This window comes from Spermophilus citellus (assembly GCF_964194105.1).
Source record: "Spermophilus citellus genome assembly, chromosome: 13".
In the NCBI taxonomy this organism is placed as follows: Eukaryota; Metazoa; Chordata; class Mammalia; order Rodentia; family Sciuridae; genus Spermophilus; species Spermophilus citellus.
In genome coordinates this window covers 27,756,940-27,779,456 of record NC_138193.1, presented here as the reverse complement: position 1 = coordinate 27,779,456, position 22,517 = coordinate 27,756,940, and positions in this window count along the sequence as shown.

Below are 22,517 nucleotides of genomic sequence, written 5' to 3'. Positions count from 1 at the left end.
TTTCATGTTCTATCTCAATGTTTTTTTTCCTATTGATGTAGCCATAAGCATTGACAGACGAGAAACACTTTCATTGAAAGGGGTTGCCAAGATGCCAAAAATTACGAATCTCCAGAAATCTCAGCAAATATTTTTTTACCCAAAATGGAAGATACTTTCAGGTAATGATCAGTACACTGAGCCCACTTGGTTCCCCAAATTTCGTTCTTCTATGTTGAAGCATTCTTTTCCAGTCACAGTTTGAATTTTGGCGTTTCACTCTGTTTTCTCCTATATTGACAGATTTATTTGGAACTCTAAATCAAACACGGTTTGTGCTAGCTTCTTGAAACTTGACAACATTTAGTAGTTTCAAGTTCTAACTCAATGTTCTGTTTCCTATTGATGTAGCCCTAAGCAGTGACAGGCGAGAAACACTTTCATTGAAAGGGGTTGCCAAGCTTCCAAAAATTACGAATCTCCAGAAATCTCAGCAAATATTTTTACACCCAAACTGGATGATACTTTCAGGTAATGATCAGTACACTGAGCCCACTTTGTTCCCCAAATTTCGTTCTTCTATCTTGAAACATTCGTTTCCAGTAACAGTTTGAATTTTTAGGTTTCACTGTGTTTTCTCCTATATTGATAGATGTATTTGGAACTCTAAATCAAACACGGTTTGTGCTAGCTTCTTGAAACTTGACACAATTAAGTAGTTTCAAGTTCTGTCTCTATATTTCTTTCCTATTGATGTAGCCCTAAGCAGTGACAGACGAGAAACACTTTCATTGAAATGGGTTGCCAACCTTCCAAAAATTACGAATCTCCAGAAATCTCAGCATATATTTTTTCACCCAAACTGGATGATACTTTCAGGTAATGATCAGTACACTGAGCCCACTTGGTTCCCCAAATTTCGTTCTTCTATGTTGAAGCGTTCGTTTCCAGTATCAGTTTGAATTTTGGTGTTTCACTCTGTTTTCTCCTTTATTGATAGATGTATTTGGAACTCTAAATCAAACACCGTTTGTGCCAGCTTCTTGAAACTTGACAAAATTAAGTAGTTTCAAGTTCTATCTCAATGTTTTGTTTCCTATTGATGTAGCCCTAAGCAGTGAAAGACGAGAAACACTTGCATTGAAAGGGGTTGCCAAGCTTCCAAAAATTACGAATCTCCAGAAATCTCAGCATATATTTTTTCACCCAAGCTGGATGATACTTTCAGGTAATGATCAGTACACTGAGCCCACTTGGTTCCCCAAATTTCGTTCTTCTATGTTGAAGCGTTCGTTTCCAGTATCAGTTTGAATTTTGGTGTTTCACTCTGTTTTCTCCTATATTGATAGATGTATTTGGAACTCTAAATCAAACACCGTTTGTGCTAGCTTCTTGAAACATGACACAATTAAGTAGTTTCAAGGTCTGTCTCTACATTTTGTTTCCTGTTGATGTAGCCATAAGCAGTGACAGACGAGAAACACTTTCATTGAAAGGGGTTGCCAAGATGCCAAAAATTACGAATCTCCAGAAATCTCAGCAAATATTTTTTTACCCAAAATGGAAGATACTTTCAGGTAATGATCAGTACACTGAGCCCACTTGGTTCCCCAAATTTCGTTCTTCTATGTTGAAGCATTCTTTTCCAGTCACAGTTTGAATTTTGGCGTTTCACTCTGTTTTCTCCTATATTGACAGATGTATTTGGAACTCTAAATCAAACACGGTTTGTGCTAGCTTCTTGAAACTTGACAACATTTAGTAGTTTCAAGTTCTAACTCAATCTTCTGTTTCCTATTGATGTAGCCCTAAGCAGTGACAGGCGAGAAACACTTTCATTGAAAGGGGTTGCCAAGCTTCCAAAAATTACGAATCTCCAGAAATCTGAGCAAATATTTTTACACCCAAACTGGATGATACTTTCAGGTAATGATCAGTACACTGAGCCCACTTTGTTCCCCAAATTTCGTTCTTCTATCTTGAAAGTTTCATTTCCAGTAACAGTTTGAATTTTTAGGTTTCACTGTGTTTTCTCCTATATTGATAGATGTATTTGGAACTCTAAATCAAACACGGTTTGTGCTAGCTTCTTGAAACTTGACACAATTAAGTAGTTTCAAGTTCTATTTCAATATTTTGTTTGCTATTGATGTAGCCCTAATCAGTGACAGACGAGAAACACTTTCATTGAAAGGAGTTGCCAAGCTTCCAAAAATTACGAATCTCCAGAAATCTCAGCATATATTTTTTCACCCAAACTGGATGATACTTTCAGGTAATGATCAGTACACTGAGCCCACTTAGTTCCCCAAATTTCGTTCTTCTATGTTGAAGCGTTCGTTTCCAGTATCAGTTTGAATTTTGGTGTTTCACTCTGTTTTCTCCTATATTGATAGATGTATTTGGAACTCTAAATCAAACACGGTTTGTGCTAGCTTCTTGAAACTTGACAAAATTAAGTAGTTTCAAGTTCTATCTCAATGTTTTGTTTCCTATTGATGTAGCCCTAAGCATTGACAGACGAGAAACACTTTCATTGAAAGGAGTTGCCAAGCTTCCAAAAATTACGAATCTCCAGAAATCTCAGCATATATTTTTTCACCCAAACTGGATGATACTTTCAGATAATGATCAGTACACTGAGCCCACTTGGTTCCCCAAATTTCGTTCTTCTATGTTGAAGCGTTCGTTTCCAGTATCAGTTTGAATTTTGGTGTTTCACTCTGTTTTCTCCTATATTGATAGATGTATTTGGAACTCTAAATCAAACACCGTTTGTGCTAGCTTCTTGAAACATGACACAATTAAGTAGTTTCAAGGTCTGTCTCTATATTTTGTTTCCTGTTGATGTAGCCATAAGCAGTGACAGACGAGAAACACTTTCATTGAAAGGGGTTGCCAAGATTCCAAAAATTACGAATCTCCAGAAATCTCAGCAAATATTTTTTCACCCAAACTGGATGATACTTTCAGGTAATGATCAATACACTGAGCCCACTTGGTGCCCCAAATTTCGTTCTTCTATGTTGAAGCGTTCGTTTCCAGTATCAGTTTGAATTTTGGTGTTTCACTCTGTTTTCTCCTATATTGATAGATGTATTTGGAACTCTAAATCAAACACGGTTTGTGCTAGCTTCTTGAAACTTGACAAAATTAAGTAGTTTCATGTTCTATCTCAATGTTTTGTTTCCTATTGATGTAGCCATAAGCATTGACAGACGAGAAACACTTTCATTGAAAGGGGTTGCCAAGATGCCAAAAATTACGAATCTCCAGAAATCTCAGCAAATATTTTTTTACCCAAAATGGAAGATACTTTCAGGTAATGATCAGTACACTGAGCCCACTTGGTTCCCCAAATTTCGTTCTTCTATGTTGAAGCATTCTTTTCCAGTCACAGTTTGAATTTTGGCGTTTCACTCTGTTTTCTCCTATATTGACAGATTTATTTGGAACTCTAAATCAAACACGGTTTGTGCTAGCTTCTTGAAACTTGACAACATTTAGTAGTTTCAAGTTCTAACTCAATGTTCTGTTTCCTATTGATGTAGCCCTAAGCAGTGACAGGCGAGAAACACTTTCATTGAAAGGGGTTGCCAAGCTTCCAAAAATTACGAATCTCCAGAAATCTCAGCAAATATTTTTACACCCAAACTGGATGATACTTTCAGGTAATGATCAGTACACTGAGCCCACTTTGTTCCCCAAATTTCGTTCTTCTATCTTGAAACATTCGTTTCCAGTAACAGTTTGAATTTTTAGGTTTCACTGTGTTTTCTCCTATATTGATAGATGTATTTGGAACTCTAAATCAAACACGGTTTGTGCTAGCTTCTTGAAACTTGACACAATTAAGTAGTTTCAAGTTCTGTCTCTATATTTCTTTCCTATTGATGTAGCCCTAAGCAGTGACAGACGAGAAACACTTTCATTGAAATGGGTTGCCAAGCTTCCAAAAATTACGAATCTCCAGAAATCTCAGCATATATTTTTTCACCCAAACTGGATGATACTTTCAGGTAATGATCAGTACACTGAGCCCACTTGGTTCCCCAAATTTCGTTCTTCTATGTTGAAGCGTTCGTTTCCAGTATCAGTTTGAATTTTGGTGTTTCACTCTGTTTTCTCCTTTATTGATAGATGTATTTGGAACTCTAAATCAAACACCGTTTGTGCCAGCTTCTTGAAACTTGACAAAATTAAGTAGTTTCAAGTTCTATCTCAATGTTTTGTTTCCTATTGATGTAGCCCTAAGCAGTGAAAGACGAGAAACACTTGCATTGAAAGGGGTTGCCAAGCTTCCAAAAATTACGAATCTCCAGAAATCTCAGCATATATTTTTTCACCCAAGCTGGATGATACTTTCAGGTAATGATCAGTACACTGAGCCCACTTGGTTCCCCAAATTTCGTTCTTCTATGTTGAAGCGTTCGTTTCCAGTATCAGTTTGAATTTTGGTGTTTCACTCTGTTTTCTCCTATATTGATAGATGTATTTGGAACTCTAAATCAAACACCGTTTGTGCTAGCTTCTTGAAACATGACACAATTAAGTAGTTTCAAGGTCTGTCTCTATATTTTGTTTCCTGTTGATGTAGCCATAAGCAGTGACAGACGAGAAACACTTTCATTGAAAGGGGTTGCCAAGATGCCAAAAATTACGAATCTCCAGAAATCTCAGCAAATATTTTTTTACCCAAAATGGAAGATACTTTCAGGTAATGATCAGTACACTGAGCCCACTTGGTTCCCCAAATTTCGTTCTTCTATGTTGAAGCATTCTTTTCCAGTCACAGTTTGAATTTTGGCGTTTCACTCTGTTTTCTCCTATATTGACAGATGTATTTGGAACTCTAAATCAAACACGGTTTGTGCTAGCTTCTTGAAACTTGACAACATTTAGTAGTTTCAAGTTCTAACTCAATCTTCTGTTTCCTATTGATGTAGCCCTAAGCAGTGACAGGCGAGAAACACTTTCATTGAAAGGGGTTGCCAAGCTTCCAAAAATTACGAATCTCCAGAAATCTGAGCAAATATTTTTACACCCAAACTGGATGATACTTTCAGGTAATGATCAGTACACTGAGCCCACTTTGTTCCCCAAATTTCGTTCTTCTATCTTGAAACATTCGTTTCCAGTAACAGTTTGAATTTTTAGGTTTCACTGTGTTTTCTCCTATATTGATAGATGTATTTGGAACTCTAAATCAAACACGGTTTGTGCTAGCTTCTTGAAACTTGACACAATTAAGTAGTTTCAAGTTCTGTCTCTATATTTCTTTCCTATTGATGTAGCCCTAAGCAGTGACAGACGAGAAACACTTTCATTGAAATGGGTTGCCAAGCTTCCAAAAATTACGAATCTCCAGAAATCTCAGCATATATTTTTTCACCCAAACTGGATGATACTTTCAGGTAATGATCAGTACACTGAGCCCACTTGGTTCCCCAAATTTCGTTCTTCTATGTTGAAGCGTTCGTTTCCAGTATCAGTTTGAATTTTGGTGTTTCACTCTGTTTTCTCCTATATTGATAGATGTATTTGGAACTCTAAATCAAACACGGTTTGTGCTAGCTTCTTGAAACTTGACAAAATTAAGTAGTTTCAAGTTCTATCTCAATGTTTTGTTTCCTATTGATGTAGCCCTAAGCAGTGCAAGACGAGAAACACTTGCATTGAAAGGGGTTGCCAAGCTTCCAAAAATTACGAATCTCCAGAAATCTCAGCATATATTTTTTCACCCAAGCTGGATGATACTTTCAGGTAATGATCAGTACACTGAGCCCACTTGGTTCCCCAAATTTCGTTCTTCTATGTTGAAGCGTTCGTTTCCAGTATCAGTTTGAATTTTGGTGTTTCACTCTGTTTTCTCCTATATTGATAGATGTATTTGGAACTCTAAATCAAACACCGTTTGTGCTAGCTTCTTGAAACATGACACAATTAAGTAGTTTCAAGGTCTGTCTCTATATTTTGTTTCCTGTTGATGTAGCCATAAGCAGTGACAGACGAGAAACACTTTCATTGAAAGGGGTTGCCAAGATGCCAAAAATTACGAAACTCCAGAAATCTCAGCAAATATTTTTTTACCCAAAATGGAAGATACTTTCAGGTAATGATCAGTACACTGAGCCCACTTGGTTCCCCAAATTTCGTTCTTCTTGTTGAAGCATTCTTTTCCAGTCACAGTTTGAATTTTGGCGTTTCACTCTGTTTTCTCCTATATTGACAGATGTATTTGGACCTCTAAATCAAACACGGTTTGTGCTAGCTTCTTGAAACTTGACAACATTTAGTAGTTTCAAGTTCTAACTCAATCTTCTGTTTCCTATTGATGTAGCCCTAAGCAGTGACAGGCGAGAAACACTTTCATTGAAAGGGGTTGCCAAGCTTCCAAAAATTAAGAATCTCCAGAAATCTGAGCAAATATTTTTACACCCAAACTGGATGATACTTTCAGGTAATGATCAGTACACTGAGCCCACTTTGTTCCCCAAATTTCGTTCTTCTATCTTGAAACTTTCGTTTCCAGTAACAGTTTGAATTTTTAGGTTTCACTGTGTTTTCTCCTATATTGATAGATGTATTTGGAACTCTACATCAAACACGGTTTGTGCTAGCTTCTTGAAACTTGACACAATTAAGTAGTTTCAAGTTCTGTCTCTATATTTCTTTCCTATTGATGTAGCCCTAAGCAGTGACAGACGAGAAACACTTTCATTGAAATGGGTTGCCAAGCTTCCAAAAATTACGAATCTCCAGAAATCTCAGCAAATATTTTTTCACCCAAACTGGATGAACTTTCAGGTAATGATGAATAAACTGAACCCACTTGGTTCCCCAAATTTCGTTCTTCTATGTTGAAGCGCTCGTTTCCAGTATCAGTTTGAATTTTGGTGTTTCACTCTGTTTTCTCCTATATTGATAGATGTATTTGGAACTCTAAATCAAACACGGTTTGTGCTAGCTTCTTGAAACTTGACACAATTAAGTAGTTTCTAGTTCTATTTCAATATTTTGTTTGCTATTGATGTAGCCCTAATCAGTGACAGACGAGAAAAACTTTCATTGAAAGGAGTTGCCAAGCTTCCAAAAATTACGAATATCCAGAAATCTCAGCATATATTTTTTCACCCAAACTGGATGATACTTTCAGGTAATGATCAGTACACTGAGCCCACTTGGTTCCCCAAATTTCGTTCTTCTATGTTGAAGCATTCTTTTCCAGTCACAGTTTGAATTTTGGCGTTTCACTCTGTTTTCTCCTATATTGACAGATGTATTTGGAACTCTAAATCAAACACGGTTTGTGCTAGCTTCTTGAAACTTGACAACATTTAGTAGTTTCAAGTTCTAACTCAATGTTCTGTTTCCTATTGATGTAGCCCTAAGCAGTGACAGGCGAGAAACACTTTCATTGAAAGGGGTTGCCAAGCTTCCAAAAATTAAGAATCTCCAGAAATCTGAGCAAATATTTTTACACCCAACCTGGATGATACTTTCAGGTAATGATCAGTACACTGAGCCCACTTTGTTCCCCAAATTTCGTTCTTCTATCTTGAAACTTTCGTTTCCAGTAACAGTTTGAATTTTTAGGTTTCACTGTGTTTTCTCCTATATTGATAGATGTATTTGGAACTCTAAATCAAACACGGTTTGTGCTAGCTTCTTGAAACTTGACACAATTAAGTAGTTTCAAGTTCTGTCTCTATATTTCTTTCCTATTGATGTAGCCCTAAGCAGTGACAGACGAGAAACACTTTCATTGAAATGGGTTGCCAAGCTTCCAAAAATTACGAATCTCCAGAAATCTCAGCAAATATTTTTTCACCCAAACTGGATGAACTTTCAGGTAATGATCAATACACTGAGCCCACTTGGTTCCCCAAATTTCGTTCTTCTATGTTGAAGCGTTCGTTTCCAGTATCAGTTTGAATTTTGGTGTTTCACTCTGTTTTCTCCTATATTGATAGATGTATTTGGAACTCTAAATCAAACACGGTTTATGCTAGCTTCTTGAAACTTGACACAATTAAGTAGTTTCAAGTTCTATTTCAATATTTTGTTTGCTATTGATGTAGCCCTAATCAGTGACAGACGAGAAACACTTTCATTGAAAGGAGTTGCCAAGCTTCCAAAAATTACGAATCTCCAGAAATCTCAGCATATATTTTTTCACCCAAACTGGATGATACTTTCAGGTAATGATCAGTACACTGAGCCCACTTGGTTCCCCAAATTTCGTTCTTCTATGTTGAAGCGTTCGTTTCCAGTATCAGTTTGAATTTTGGTGTTTCACTCTGTTTTCTCCTATATTGATAGATGTATTTGGAACTCTAAATCAAACACGGTTTGTGCTAGCTTCTTGAAACTTGACAACATTTAGTAGTTTCAAGTTCTAACTCAATGTTCTGTTTCCTATTGATGTAGCCCTAAGCAGTGACAGGCGAGAAACACTTTCATTGAAAGGGGTTGCCAAGCTTCCAAAAATTACGAATCTCCAGAAATCTCAGCAAATATTTTTACACCCAAACTGGATGATACTTTCAGGTAATGATCAGTACACTGAGCCCACTTTGTTCCCCAAATTTCGTTCTTCTATCTTGAAACATTCGTTTCCAGTAACAGTTTGAATTTTTAGGTTTCACTGTGTTTTCTCCCATATTGATAGATGTATTTGGAACTCTAAATCAAACACGGTTTGTGCTAACTTCTTGAAACTTGACACAATTAAGTAGTTTCAAGTTCTGTCTCTATATTTCTTTCCTATTGATGTAGCCCTAAGCAGTGACAGACGAGAAACACTTTCATTGAAATGGGTTGCCAAGCTTCCAAAAATTACGAATCTCCAGAAATCTCAGCATATATTTTTTCACCCAAACTGGATGATACTTTCAGGTAATGATCAGTACACTGAGCCCACTTGGTTCCCCAAATTTCGTTCTTCTATGTTGAAGCGTTCGTTTCCAGTATCAGTTTGAATTTTGGTGTTTCACTCTGTTTTCTCCTATATTGATAGATGTATTTGGAACTCTAAATCAAACACGGTTTGTGCTAGCTTCTTGAAACTTGACAAAATTAAGTAGTTTCAAGTTCTATCTCAATGTTTTGTTTCCTATTGATGTAGCCCTAAGCAGTGAAAGACGAGAAACACTTGCATTGAAAGGGGTTGCCAAGCTTCCAAAAATTACGAATCTCCAGAAATCTCAGCATATATTTTTTCACCCAAGCTGGATGATACTTTCAGGTAATGATCAGTACACTGAGCCCACTTGGTTCCCCAAATTTCGTTCTTCTATGTTGAAGCGTTCGTTTCCAGTATCAGTTTGAATTTTGGTGTTTCACTCTGTTTTCTCCTATATTGATAGATGTATTTGGAACTCTAAATCAAACACCGTTTGTGCTAGCTTCTTGAAACATGACACAATTAAGTAGTTTCAAGGTCTGTCTCTATATTTTGTTTCCTGTTGATGTAGCCATAAGCAGTGACAGACGAGAAACACTTTCATTGAAAGGGGTTGCCAAGATGCCAAAAATTACGAATCTCCAGAAATCTCAGCAAATATTTTTTTACCCAAAATGGAAGATACTTTCAGGTAATGATCAGTACACTGAGCCCACTTGGTTCCCCAAATTTCGTTCTTCTATGTTGAAGCATTCTTTTCCAGTCACAGTTTGAATTTTGGCGTTTCACTCTGTTTTCTCCTATATTGACAGATGTATTTGGAACTCTAAATCAAACACGGTTTGTGCTAGCTTCTTGAAACTTGACAACATTTAGTAGTTTCAAGTTCTAACTCAATCTTCTGTTTCCTATTGATGTAGCCCTAAGCAGTGACAGGCGAGAAACACTTTCATTGAAAGGGGTTGCCAAGCTTCCAAAAATTAAGAATCTCCAGAAATCTGAGCAAATATTTTTACACCCAAACTGGATGATACTTTCAGGTAATGATCAGTACACTGAGCCCACTTTGTTCCCCAAATTTCGTTCTTCTATCTTGAAACTTTCGTTTCCAGTAACAGTTTGAATTTTTAGGTTTCACTGTGTTTTCTCCTATATTGATAGATGTATTTGGAACTCTAAATCAAACACGGTTTGTGCTAGCTTCTTGAAACTTGACACAATTAAGTAGTTTCAAGTTCTGTCTCTATATTTCTTTCCTATTGATGTAGCCCTAAGCAGTGACAGACGAGAAACACTTTCATTGAAATGGGTTGCCAAGCTTCCAAAAATTACGAATCTCCAGAAATCTCAGCAAATATTTTTTCACCCAAACTGGATGAACTTTCAGGTAATGATCAATAAACTGAACCCACTTGGTTCCCCAAATTTCGTTCTTCTATGTTGAAGCATTCGTTTCCAGTATCAGTTTGAATTTTGGTGTTTCACTCTGTTTTCTCCTATATTGATAGATGTATTTGGAACTCTAAATCAAACACGGTTTGTGCTAGCTTCTTGAAACTTGACACAATTAAGTAGTTTCTAGTTCTATTTCAATATTTTGTTTGCTATTGATGTAGCCCTAATCAGTGACAGACGAGAAAAACTTTCATTGAAAGGAGTTGCCAAGCTTCCAAAAATTACGAATATCCAGAAATCTCAGCATATATTTTTTCACCCAAACTGGATGATACTTTCAGGTAATGATCAGTACACTGAGCCCACTTGGTTCCCCAAATTTCGTTCTTCTATGTTGAAGCGTTCGTTTCCAGTATCAGTTTGAATTTTGGTGTTTCACTCTGTTTTCTCCTATATTGATAGATGTATTTGGAACTCTAAATCAAACACGGTTTGTTCTAGCTTCTTGAAACTTGACAAAATTAAGTAGTTTCAAGTTCTATCTCAATGTTTTGTTTCCTATTGATGTAGCCCTAAGCATTGACAGACGAGAAACACTTTCATTGAAAGGAGTTGCCAAGCTTCCAAAAATTACGAATCTCCAGAAATCTCAGCATATATTTTTTCACCCAAACTGGATGATACTTTCAGGTAATGATCAGTACACTGAGCCCACTTGGTTCCCCAAATTTCGTTCTTCTATGTTGAAGCGTTCGTTTCCAGTATCAGTTTGAATTTTGGTGTTTCACTCTGTTTTCTCCTATATTGATAGATGTATTTGGAACTCTAAATCAAACACGGTTTGTGCTAGCTTCTTGAAACTTGACAAAATTAAGTAGTTTCAAGTTCTATCTCAATGTTTTGTTTCCTATTGATGTAGCCCTAAGCAGTGACAGGCGAGAAACACTTTCATTGAAAGGGGTTGCCAAGCTTCCAAAAATTAAGAATCTCCAGAAATCTGAGCAAATATTTTTACACCCAAACTGGATGATACTTTCAGGTAATGATCAGTACACTGAGCCCACTTTGTTCCCCATATTTCGTTCTTCTATCTTGAAACTTTTAGTTTCCAGTAACAGTTTGGATTTTTAGGTTTCACTGTGTTTTCTCCTATATTGATAGATGTATTTGGAACTCTAAATCAAACACGGTTTGTGCTAGCTTCTTGAAACTTGACACAATTAAGTAGTTTCAAGTTCTGTCTCTATATTTCTTTCCTATTGATGTAGCCCTAAGCAGTGACAGACGAGAAACACTTTCATTGAAATGGGTTGCCAAGCTTCCAAAAATTACGAATCTCCAGAAATCTCAGCAAATATTTTTTCACCCAAACTGGATGAACTTTCAGGTAATGATCAATAAACTGAGCCCACTTGGTTCCCCAAATTTCGTTCTTCTATGTTGAAGCGTTCGTTTCCAGTATCAGTTTGAATTTTGGTGTTTCACTCTGTTTTCTCCTATATTGATAGATGTATTTGGAACTCTAAATCAAACACGGTTTGTGCTAGCTTCTTGAAACTTGACACAATTAAGTAGTTTCTAGTTCTATTTCAATATTTTGTTTGCTATTGATGTAGCCCTAATCAGTGACAGACGAGAAAAACTTTCATTGAAAGGAGTTGCCAAGCTTCCAAAAATTACGAATCTCCAGAAATCTCAGCATATATTTTTTCACCCAAGCTGGATGATACTTTCAGGTAATGATCAGTACACTGAGCCCACTTGGTTCCCCAAATTTCGTTCTTCTATGTTGAAGCGTTCGTTTCCAGTATCAGTTTGAATTTTGGTGTTTCACTCTGTTTTCTCCTATATTGATAGATGTATTTGGAACTCTAAATCAAACACCGTTTGTGCTAGCTTCTTGAAACATGACACAATTAAGTAGTTTCAAGGTCTGTCTCTATATTTTGTTTCCTGTTGATGTAGCCATAAGCAGTGACAGACGAGAAACACTTTCATTGAAAGGGGTTGCCAAGATGCCAAAAATTACGAATCTCCAGAAATCTCAGCAAATATTTTTTTACCCAAAATGGAAGATACTTTCAGGTAATGATCAGTACACTGAGCCCACTTGGTTCCCCAAATTTCGTTCTTCTATGTTGAAGCATTCTTTTCCAGTCACAGTTTGAATTTTGGCGTTTCACTCTGTTTTCTCCTATATTGACAGATGTATTTGGAACTCTAAATCAAACACGGTTTGTGCTAGCTTCTTGAAACTTGACAACATTTAGTAGTTTCAAGTTCTAACTCAATCTTCTGTTTCCTATTGATGTAGCCCTAAGCAGTGACAGGCGAGAAACACTTTCATTGAAAGGGGTTGCCAAGCTTCCAAAAATTAAGAATCTCCAGAAATCTGAGCAAATATTTTTACACCCAAACTGGATGATACTTTCAGGTAATGATCAGTACACTGAGCCCACTTTGTTCCCCAAATTTCGTTCTTCTATCTTGAAACTTTCGTTTCCAGTAACAGTTTGAATTTTTAGGTTTCACTGTGTTTTCTCCTATATTGATAGATGTATTTGGAACTCTAAATCAAACACGGTTTGTGCTAGCTTCTTGAAACTTGACACAATTAAGTAGTTTCAAGTTCTGTCTCTATATTTCTTTCCTATTGATGTAGCCCTAAGCAGTGACAGACGAGAAACACTTTCATTGAAATGGGTTGCCAAGCTTCCAAAAATTACGAATCTCCAGAAATCTCAGCAAATATTTTTTCACCCAAACTGGATGAACTTTCAGGTAATGATCAATAAACTGAACCCACTTGGTTCCCCAAATTTCGTTCTTCTATGTTGAAGCGTTCGTTTCCAGTATCAGTTTGAATTTTGGTGTTTCACTCTGTTTTCTCCTATATTGATAGATGTATTTGGAACTCTAAATCAAACACGGTTTGTGCTAGCTTCTTGAAACTTGACACAATTAAGTAGTTTCTAGTTCTATTTCAATATTTTGTTTGCTATTGATGTAGCCCTAATCAGTGACAGACGAGAAAAACTTTCATTGAAAGGAGTTGCCAAGCTTCCAAAAATTACGAATATCCAGAAATCTCAGCATATATTTTTTCACCCAAACTGGATGATACTTTCAGGTAATGATCAATACACTGAGCCCACTTGGTTCCCCAAATTTCGTTCTTCTAGGTTGAAACTTTCGTTTCCAGTAACTTTTTGAATTTTAAGGTTTCACTCTGTTTTCTCCTATATTGATAGATGTATTTGGAACTCTAAATCAAACACCGTTTGTTCTAGCTTCTTGAAACTTGACAAAATTAAGTAGTTTCAAGTTCTATCTCAATGTTTTGTTTCCTATTGATGTAGCCCTAAGCATTGACAGACGAGAAACACTTTCATTGAAAGGAGTTGCCAAGCTTCCAAAAATTACGAATCTCCAGAAATTTCAGCATATATTTTTTCACCCAAACTGGATGATACTTTCAGGTAATGATCAGTACACTGAGCCCACTTGGTTCCCCAAATTTCGTTCTTCTATGTTGAAGCGTTCGTTTCCAGTATCAGTTTGAATTTTGGTGTTTCACTCTGTTTTCTCCTATATTGATAGATGTATTTGGAACTCTAAATCAAACACGGTTTGTGCTAGCTTCTTGAAACTTGACAAAATTAAGTAGTTTCAAGTTCTATCTCAATGTTTTGTTTCCTATTGATGTAGCCCTAAGCATTGACAGACGAGAAACACTTTCATTGAAAGGAGTTGCCAAGCTTCCAAAAATTATGAATCTCCAGAAATCTCAGCATATATTTTTTCACCCAAGCTGGATGATACTTTCAGGTAATGATCAGTACACTGAGCCCACTTGGTTCCCCAAATTTCGCTCTTCTATGTTGAAGCGTTCGTTTCCAGTATCAGTTTGAATTTTGGTGTTTCACTCTGTTTTCTCCTATATTGATAGATGTATTTGGAACTCTAAATCAAACACCGTTTGTGCTAGCTTCTTGAAACATGACACAATTAAGTAGTTTCAAGGTCTGTCTCTATATTTTGTTTCCTGTTGATGTAGCCATAAGCAGTGACAGACGAGAAACACTTTCATTGAAAGGGGTTGCCAAGCTTCCAAAAATTACGAATCTCCAGAAATCTCAGCAAATATTTTTTTACCCAAAATGGAAGATACTTTCAGGTAATGATCAGTACACTGAGCCCACTTGGTTCCCCAAATTTCGTTCTTCTATGTTGAAGCATTCTTTTCCAGTCACAGTTTGAATTTTGGCGTTTCACTCTGTTTTCTCCTATATTGACAGATGTATTTGGAACTCTAAATCAAACACGGTTTGTGCTAGCTTCTTGAAACTTGACAACATTTAGTAGTTTCAAGTTCTAACTCAATGTTCTGTTTCCTATTGATGTAGCCCTAAGCAGTGACAGGCGAGAAACACTTTCATTGAAAGGGGTTGCCAAGCTTCCAAAAATTAAGAATCTCCAGAAATCTGAGCAAATATTTTTACACCCAAACTGGATGATACTTTCAGGTAATGATCAGTACACTGAGCCCACTTTGTTCCCCATATTTCGTTCTTCTATCTTGAAACTTTAGTTTCCAGTAACAGTTTGGATTTTTAGGTTTCACTGTGTTTTCTCCTATATTGATAGATGTATTTGGAACTCTAAATCAAACACGGTTTGTGCTAGCTTCTTGAAACTTGACACAATTAAGTAGTTTCAAGTTCTGTCTCTATATTTCTTTCCTATTGATGTAGCCCTAAGCAGTGACAGACGAGAAACACTTTCATTGAAATGGGTTGCCAAGCTTCCAAAAATTACGAATCTCCAGAAATCTCAGCAAATATTTTTTCACCCAAACTGGATGAACTTTCAGGTAATGATCAATAAACTGAGCCCACTTGGTTCCCCAAATTTCGTTCTTCTATGTTGAAGCGTTCGTTTCCAGTATCAGTTTGAATTTTGGTGTTTCACTCTGTTTTCTCCTATATTGATAGATGTATTTGGAACTCTAAATCAAACACGGTTTGTGCTAGCTTCTTGAAACTTGACACAATTAAGTAGTTTCTAGTTCTATTTCAATATTTTGTTTGCTATTGATGTAGCCCTAATCAGTGACAGACGAGAAAAACTTTCATTGAAAGGAGTTGCCAAGCTTCCAAAAATTACGAATCTCCAGAAATCTCAGCATATATTTTTTCACCCAAACTGGATGATACTTTCAGGTAATGATCAGTACACTGAGCCCACTTGGTTCCCCAAATTTCGTTCTTCTATGTTGAAGCGTTCGTTTCCAGTATCAGTTTGAATTTTGGTGTTTCACTCTGTTTTCTCCTATATTGATAGATGTATTTGGAACTCTAAATCAAACACCGTTTGTGCTAGCTTCTTGAAACATGACACAATTAAGTAGTTTCAAGGTCTGTCTCTATATTTTGTTTCCGGTTGATGTAGCCATAAGCAGTGACAGACGAGAAACACTTTCATTGAAAGGGGTTGCCAAGATTCCAAAAATTACGAATCTCCAGAAATCTCAACAAATATTTTTTCACCCAAACTGGATGATACTTTCAGGTAATGATCAATACACTGAGCCCACTTGGTGCCCCAAATTTCGTTCTTCTATGTTGAAGCGTTCGTTTCCAGTATCAGTTTGAATTTTGGTGTTTCACTCTGTTTTCTCCTATATTGATAGATGTATTTGGAACTCTAAATCAAACACGGTTTGTGCTAGCTTCTTGAAACTTGATAAAATTAAGTAGTTTCATGTTCTATCTCAATGTTTTGTTTCCTATTGATGTAGCCATAAGCATTGACAGACGAGAAACACTTTCATTGAAAGGGGTTGCCAAGATGCCAAAAATTACGAATCTCCAGAAATCTCAGCAAATATTTTTTTACCCAAAATGGAAGATACTTTCAGGTAATGATCAGTACACTGAGCCCACTTGGTTCCCCAAATTTCGTTCTTCTATGTTGAAGCATTCTTTTCCAGTCACAGTTTGAATTTTGGCGTTTCACTCTGTTTTCTCCTATATTGACAGATTTATTTGGAACTCTAAATCAAACACGGTTTGTGCTAGCTTCTTGAAACTTGACAACATTTAGTAGTTTCAAGTTCTAACTCAATGTTCTGTTTCCTATTGATGTAGCCCTAAGCAGTGACAGGCGAGAAACACTTTCATTGAAAGGGGTTGCCAAGCTTCCAAAAATTACGAATCTCCAGAAATCTCAGCAAATATTTTTACACCCAAACTGGATGATACTTTCAGGTAATGATCAGTACACTGAGCCCACTTTGTTCCCCAAATTTCGTTCTTCTATCTTGAAACATTCGTTTCCAGTAACAGTTTGAATTTTTAGGTTTCACTGTGTTTTCTCCTATATTGATAGATGTATTTGGAACTCTAAATCAAACACGGTTTGTGCTAGCTTCTTGAAACTTGACACAATTAAGTAGTTTCAAGTTCTGTCTCTATATTTCTTTCCTATTGATGTAGCCCTAAGCAGTGACAGACGAGAAACACTTTCATTGAAATGGGTTGCCAAGCTTCCAAAAATTACGAATCTCCAGAAATCTCAGCATATATTTTTTCACCCAAACTGGATGATACTTTCAGGTAATGATCAGTACACTGAGCCCACTTGGTTCCCCAAATTTCGTTCTTCTATGTTGAAGCGTTCGTTTCCAGTATCAGTTTGAATTTTGGTGTTTCACTCTGTTTTCTCCTATATTGATAGATGTATTTGGAACTCTAAATCAAACACGGTTTGTGCTAGCTTCTTGAAACTTGACAAAATTAAGTAGTTTCAAGTTCTATCTCAATGTTTTGTTTCCTATTGATGTAGCCCTAAGCAGTGAAAGACGAGAAACACTTGCATTGAAAGGGGTTGCCAAGCTTCCAAAAATTACGAATCTCCAGAAATCTCAGCATATATTTTTTCACCCAAGCTGGATGATACTTTCAGGTAATGATCAGTACACTGAGCCCACTTGGTTCCCCAAATTTCGTTCTTCTATGTTGAAGCGTTCGTTTCCAGTATCAGTTTGAATTTTGGTGTTTCACTCTGTTTTCTCCTATATTGATAGATGTATTTGGAACTCTAAATCAAACACCGTTTGTGCTAGCTTCTTGAAACATGACACAATTAAGTAGTTTCAAGGTCTGTCTCTATATTTTGTTTCCTGTTGATGTAGCCATAAGCAGTGACAGACGAGAAACACTTTCATTGAAAGGGGTTGCCAAGATGCCAAAAATTACGAATCTCCAGAAATCTCAGCAAATATTTTTTTACCCAAAATGGAAGATACTTTCAGGTAATGATCAGTACACTGAGCCCACTTGGTTCCCCAAATTTCGTTCTTCTATGTTGAAGCATTCTTTTCCAGTCACAGTTTGAATTTTGGCGTTTCACTCTGTTTTCTCCTATATTGACAGATGTATTTGGAACTCTAAATCAAACACGGTTTGTGCTAGCTTCTTGAAACTTGACAACATTTAGTAGTTTCAAGTTCTAACTCAATCTTCTGTTTCCTATTGATGTAGCCCTAAGCAGTGACAGGCGAGAAACACTTTCATTGAAAGGGGTTGCCAAGCTTCCAAAAATTAAGAATCTCCAGAAATCTGAGCAAATATTTTTACACCCAAACTGGATGATACTTTCAGGTAATGATCAGTACACTGAGCCCACTTTGTTCCCCAAATTTCGTTCTTCTATCTTGAAACTTTCGTTTCCAGTAACAGTTTGAATTTTTAGGTTTCACTGTGTTTTCTCCTATATTGATAGATGTATTTGGAACTCTAAATCAAACACGGTTTGTGCTAGCTTCTTGAAACTTGACACAATTAAGTAGTTTCAAGTTCTGTCTCTATATTTCTTTCCTATTGATGTAGCCCTAAGCAGTGACAGACGAGAAACACTTTCATTGAAATGGGTTGCCAAGCTTCCAAAAATTACGAATCTCCAGAAATCTCAGCAAATATTTTTTCACCCAAACTGGATGAACTTTCAGGTAATGATCAATAAACTGAACCCACTTGGTTCCCCAAATTTCGTTCTTCTATGTTGAAGCGTTCGTTTCCAGTATCAGTTTGAATTTTGGTGTTTCACTCTGTTTTCTCCTATATTGATAGATGTATTTGGAACTCTAAATCAAACACGGTTTGTGCTAGCTTCTTGAAACTTGACACAATTAAGTAGTTTCTAGTTCTATTTCAATATTTTGTTTGCTATTGATGTAGCCCTAATCAGTGACAGACGAGAAAAACTTTCATTGAAAGGAGTTGCCAAGCTTCCAAAAATTACGAATATCCAGAAATCTCAGCATATATTTTTTCACCCAAACTGGATGATACTTTCAGGTAATGATCAGTACACTGAGCCCACTTGGTTCCCCAAATTTCGTTCTTCTATGTTGAAGCGTTCGTTTCCAGTATCAGTTTGAATTTTGGTGTTTCACTCTGTTTTCTCCTATATTGATAGATGTATTTGGAACTCTAAATCAAACACGGTTTGTTCTAGCTTCTTGAAACTTGACAAAATTAAGTAGTTTCAAGTTCTATCTCAATGTTTTGTTTCCTATTGATGTAGCCCTAAGCATTGACAGACGAGAAACACTTTCATTGAAAGGAGTTGCCAAGCTTCCAAAAATTACGAATCTCCAGAAATCTCAGCATATATTTTTTCACCCAAACTGGATGATACTTTCAGGTAATGATCAGTACACTGAGCCCACTTGGTTCCCCAAATTTCGTTCTTCTATGTTGAAGCGTTCGTTTCCAGTATCAGTTTGAATTTTGGTGTTTCACTCTGTTTTCTCCTATATTGATAGATGTATTTGGAACTCTAAATCAAACACGGTTTGTGCTAGCTTCTTGAAACTTGACAAAATTAAGTAGTTTCAAGTTCTATCTCAATGTTTTGTTTCCTATTGATGTAGCCCTAAGCAGTGACAGGCGAGAAACACTTTCATTGAAAGGGGTTGCCAAGCTTCCAAAAATTAAGAATCTCCAGAAATCTGAGCAAATATTTTTACACCCAAACTGGATGATACTTTCAGGTAATGATCAGTACACTGAGCCCACTTTGTTCCCCATATTTCGTTCTTCTATCTTGAAACTTTAGTTTCCAGTAACAGTTTGGATTTTTAGGTTTCACTGTGTTTTCTCCTATATTGATAGATGTATTTGGAACTCTAAATCAAACACGGTTTGTGCTAGCTTCTTGAAACTTGACACAATTAAGTAGTTTCAAGTTCTGTCTCTATATTTCTTTCCTATTGATGTAGCCCTAAGCAGTGACAGACGAGAAACACTTTCATTGAAATGGGTTGCCAAGCTTCCAAAAATTACGAATCTCCAGAAATCTCAGCAAATATTTTTTCAGCCAAACTGGATGAACTTTCAGGTAATGATCAATAAACTGAGCCCACTTGGTTCCCCAAATTTCGTTCTTCTATGTTGAAGCGTTCGTTTCCAGTATCAGTTTGAATTTTGGTGTTTCACTCTGTTTTCTCCTATATTGATAGATATATTTGGAACTCTAAATCAAACACGGTTTGTGCTAGCTTCTTGAAACTTGACACAATTAAGTAGTTTCTAGTTCTATTTCAATATTTTGTTTGCTATTGATGTAGCCCTAATCAGTGACAGACGAGAAAAACTTTCATTGAAAGAGTTGCCAAGCTTCCAAAAATTACGAATCTCCAGAAATCTCAGCATATATTTTTTCACCCAAGCTGGATGATACTTTCAGGTAATGATCAGTACACTGAGCCCACTTGGTTCCCCAAATTTCGTTCTTCTATGTTGAAGCGTTCGTTTCCAGTAACTTTTTGAATTTTGGTGTTTCACTCTGTTTTCTCCTATATTGATAGATGTATTTGGAACTCTAAATCAAACACGGTTTGTTCTAGCTTCTTGAAACTTGACAAAATTAAGTAGTTTCAAGTTCTATCTCAATGTTTTGTTTCCTGTTGATGTAGCCCTAAGCATTGACAGACGAGAAACACTTTCATTGAAAGGAGTTGCCAAGCTTCCAAAAATTACGAATCTCCAGAAATTTCAGCATATATTTTTTCACCCAAACTGGATGATACTTTCAGGTAATGATCAGTACACTGAGCCCACTTGGTTCCCCAAATTTCGTTCTTCTATGTTGAAGCGTTCGTTTCCAGTATCAGTTTGAATTTTGGTGTTTCACTCTGTTTTCTCCTATATTGATAGATGTATTTGGAACTCTAAATCAAACACGGTTTGTGCTAGCTTCTTGAAACTTGACACAATTAAGTAGTTTCTAGTTCTATTTCAATATTTTGTTTGCTATTGATGTAGCCCTAATCAGTGACAGACGAGAAAAACTTTCATTGAAAGGAGTTGCCAAGCTTCCAAAAATTACGAATATCCAGAAATCTCAGCATATATTTTTTCACCCAAACTGGATGATACTTTCAGGTAATGATCAGTACACTGAGCCCACTTGGTTCCCCAAATTTCGTTCTTCTATGTTGAAGCGTTCGTTTCCAGTATCAGTTTGAATTTTGGTGTTTCACTCTGTTTTCTCCTATATTGATAGATGTATTTGGAACTCTAAATCAAACACGGTTTGTTCTAGCTTCTTGAAACTTGACAAAATTAAGTAGTTTCAAGTTCTATCTCAATGTTTTGTTTCCTATTGATGTAGCCCTAAGCATTGACAGACGAGAAACACTTTCATTGAAAGGAGTTGCCAAGCTTCCAAAAATTACGAATCTCCAGAAATCTCAGCATATATTTTTTCACCCAAACTGGATGATACTTTCAGGTAATGATCAGTACACTGAGCCCACTTGGTTCCCCAAATTTCGTTCTTCTATGTTGAAGCGTTCGTTTCCAGTATCAGTTTGAATTTTGGTGTTTCACTCTGTTTTCTCCTATATTGATAGATGTATTTGGAACTCTAAATCAAACACGGTTTGTGCTAGCTTCTTGAAACTTGACAAAATTAAGTAGTTTCAAGTTCTATCTCAATGTTTTGTTTTCTATTGATGTAGCCCTAAGCAGTGACAGGCGAGAAACACTTTCATTGAAAGGGGTTGCCAAGCTTCCAAAAATTAAGAATCTCCAGAAATCTGAGCAAATATTTTTACACCCAAACTGGATGATACTTTCAGGTAATGATCAGTACACTGAGCCCACTTTGTTCCCCATATTTCGTTCTTCTATCTTGAAACTTTAGTTTCCAGTAACAGTTTGGATTTTTAGGTTTCACTGTGTTTTCTCCTATATTGATAGATGTATTTGGAACTCTAAATCAAACACGGTTTGTGCTAGCTTCTTGAAACTTGACACAATTAAGTAGTTTCAAGTTCTGTCTCTATATTTCTTTCCTATTGATGTAGCCCTAAGCAGTGACAGACGAGAAACACTTTCATTGAAATGGGTTGCCAAGCTTCCAAAAATTACGAATCTCCAGAAATCTCAGCAAATATTTTTTCACCCAAACTGGATGAACTTTCAGGTAATGATTAATAAACTGAGCCCACTTGGTTCCCCAAATTTCGTTCTTCTATGTTGAAGCGTTCGTTTCCAGTATCAGTTTGAATTTTGGTGTTTCACTCTGTTTTCTCCTATATTGATAGATATATTTGGAACTCTAAATCAAACACGGTTTGTGCTAGCTTCTTGAAACTTGACACAATTAAGTAGTTTCTAGTTCTATTTCAATATTTTGTTTGCTATTGATGTAGCCCTAATCAGTGACAGACGAGAAAAACTTTCATTGAAAGAGTTGCCAAGCTTCCAAAAATTACGAATCTCCAGAAATCTCAGCATATATTTTTTCACCCAAGCTGGATGATACTTTCAGGTAATGATCAGTACACTGAGCCCACTTGGTTCCCCAAATTTCGTTCTTCTATGTTGAAGCGTTCGTTTCCAGTAACTTTTTGAATTTTGGTGTTTCACTCTGTTTTCTCCTATATTGATAGATGTATTTGGAACTCTAAATCAAACACGGTTTGTTCTAGCTTCTTGAAACTTGACAAAATTAAGTAGTTTCAAGTTCTATCTCAATGTTTTGTTTCCTGTTGATGTAGCCCTAAGCATTGACAGACGAGAAACACTTTCATTGAAAGGAGTTGCCAAGCTTCCAAAAATTACGAATCTCCAGAAATTTCAGCATATATTTTTTCACCCAAACTGGATGATACTTTCAGGTAATGATCAGTACACTGAGCCCACTTGGTTCCCCAAATTTCGTT